The sequence below is a fragment of the Elephantulus edwardii genome, unplaced genomic scaffold (assembly GCF_000299155.1).
Source record: "Elephantulus edwardii isolate Elephantulus edwardi_28Jun2011 unplaced genomic scaffold, EleEdw1.0 scaffold00104, whole genome shotgun sequence".
Taxonomy (NCBI): Eukaryota; Metazoa; Chordata; class Mammalia; order Macroscelidea; family Macroscelididae; genus Elephantulus; species Elephantulus edwardii.
Genome location: NW_006399854.1, coordinates 2119328 through 2122279, shown reverse-complemented (window position 1 = coordinate 2122279; position 2952 = coordinate 2119328).

Sequence of the window (2952 nt, the reverse complement as noted above, 5' to 3'; positions counted from 1 at the left end):
AATCCAATAGAAAAATGGGCACAGGATATGAACAGGCACTTCACCGAAGACGACATTCAGATGGCTAACAAGCCACATTTCTTAATCACGCACTTCTCTCTTTTTAAATGCTAACGTTTCTTTCTCCTGATTTCCTCTTACCTCTCTGACATCCTCTTCCTAGAAAATATCATGCCTGGGGTCACATGTACCTTGGTCTTTCAAATGACATCCTTGCTCTGTAACACTTTGGAGAGATCTTTGACAGCAGATTTCCCCAGCATAATGTGTCTTTTGATTTCTTCACTGCTGTTACCATGAGTGTTAACTGTCAATACAAATAAAATAAAATAATTGACAATTTTGTCCTTTTCTCTATCATGGTATTACCTTTTTGTTCAGTTGTGAGGGTTATAATCTTCTTTGTGCTGAGGTATAATCCATACTGAAGACTGTAATCTTTGGTCTCAGTAAGTGTTTCACATCCTCTTAACCTTCTGTAAGTAACGTTGTGTCGTCTGCATAATGTAGGTTGTTTAATCTTTCTCTAATCCTGTTGTCCCTTATTCCTTCTTATGGGATTATTTGCTAAGAAATTGAGGTTGTTAACAGCTTTCGTTTGATTAGCTCCACAATCTTGGTACCAGCAACCAGGAAATCAAAGGATGAATTGCATTGGGAAAGCCTGCCGTCAGGGACATCTCCAGAGTACTGAAGAGCAACAATGTCAGTCTGGAGACTAAGGTGCACCTGATACAGGCCATGTTCTTCTCAATTATGTGCTATGCATCAGAAAGCTGACCAATGACTAGGGATGACAGAATGAGAATTGATGCCTTTGAGCTGTGGTGCTGGAGAAGAGTATTGAATATACCACAGACTGCTAAGAAAACAAACAGGTTCATCTTGGAGAGGGTGAAACCAGGCTGCTCCTCGGAGGCAAGGATTCTGAAGCTCCATCTGACATACTTTGAGCATGTTGCAAGGAGGCACCAGTCCTTGAAGAGGGACATTGTGCTTGGGAAAGTGGAGGGACACTGCAGGAAGGGAAGACCCTTGATGAGATGGATCGACTCAGTGACTGGAGTAATGGGGGAAGATATATCAGAGACAGTAAGGTTGGCTCTCTCAGGATAGAGCAGGGTTCAGAGCTGTTGCACATAGTGTCACTATGAGTCTCAAGCTACTAGAGGGCATATAACAACATATGAATTGAATAGTATGGTGAAAAGCTTTAGTGGCCCAAAGGGTATACCTCACTGGCAGTCCAAATCCACACAGTCTCCTCACCCTGATTTACAGCTTTGGAAAGCTGCCAGAGGGTCCTCTATTCGATGGATTGACTTCACCTTCATGAGTTGGAGGACCTTTTGGTTTGACTTTGTAATCTAAAGCCCGAAATACTTCAAATTTCCCACCAGATGGCACCATCTTCAAGTACAAATTTTCAAAGAAGGAATAACTTCATTTTAAAAAAAACATGTCCTGATGCACAAACCTTTTCTGATCCTCAGATGTTTTAAAAATGTCACACAATTTGATGGGTGGAGGGAGGGGTGGATAAAGGAAAAGGGAAAGATCTGGTGTGAAAAACCATATATACAAATGTTGTTTATACTGGATTACTTAATCCAGTATAAAAAATTTTATTAAAAATAAAAACTGATTGATTGCAGGTTGATTTCCATTATAATACCAAAAACCGTACCATTTTGTAGTCCTGTGTAAAACTAAGACATGCATATCACGTAAATTAATATAAATTAAGCTGAACACACAAAGAGGAGCTGTGACAGTGTAATCCATAGGGGTCGTTTTACTAAAGCCAAAGGCTGAGCGAGCTGCTTCGGTAGTTCGAAGTCACCAGTGGATCCGAATGAGAAAGAAAGGCAGTATACCTTCACAGGATTTACAAGCTTTGAAACCTAAAGGAGGGTCAGCTATGAGTTGGTTCTGTCTCAATGGCAGTGAGAGAAAGAGAGGGGAGGAGAAGAGAGGAAATGAGGGGAAAGAGAAAGAGAGAGGAACAGGACAGAGGTTCTACATTTGGGCCAAGTAACTGCATGATAAATGCTAGGTTGCTAACTGAAAGTATGACAGAATCTGCTAGCTGCCATCTCCTCCCTGTAAGAGTTACAGCCTTAGAAAGAGGAGATGAAGGTTGCCACAAGTTGGAATAGACATGACTGCAGAGTATTTGATACTGTGGTTTCTGTAAAGTACAAAGGAGCCCCACAGTGGAACTGTGGTTAAAGCAGTTGCCTGTGAACTGATCAGTTGCTCTTCAGGAGAAAGATGTGACAATCTGCATTGATAATGATTCACAGCCTCAGAAACCCTATTGATCTGCATGGGAGTCTCGGGCTTAGATGGGTCTGGAGCACATCTTTGTAGGCATCTATGAAGGGAGCCCTAACATAGCCAGGACAGGGTGGGTCCTTGGGCCTGGGATTCCTCGGGCCTTTTGCTAGGCATCACCACCAAAAACTGAGCTGAGCCACTCACTGCCTGGGACAGCCACTGCCTATCCAGGTCCTCATGACACTATGAAAGGTTTTAGTTGGGGCTAGAAAATGGTGCTTTTTATCCATGATGTTTATATTGTGTTTAATATTTGCTGTTATAGATACACCATCCAGAAGTTCATTATAATGAGGATTAATATGCATGCTGTTCAAGCTGCAATACTGAGAGACACTATGGGCACAGTCTTGAATGATCCAGGACACATCAAAAGAAGATGGAAGGAATACACAGAATCACTGTACCAAAAAGAATTATTCGACATAGAAAAATTTCAGGAAATAGCACATCAACAACAGCCTATGGTGATCAAAGATGAAGATCAAGTTGCATTGAAGGTATTGATAAAAAATAAGGCGTTGTTGTTGTTGTTATGTGCCGTCGAGTCGCCTGTGACTCATAGCGACCCTATGTACAACAGCCCTAAACTCTGCTCTGTCCTGTGCCAAT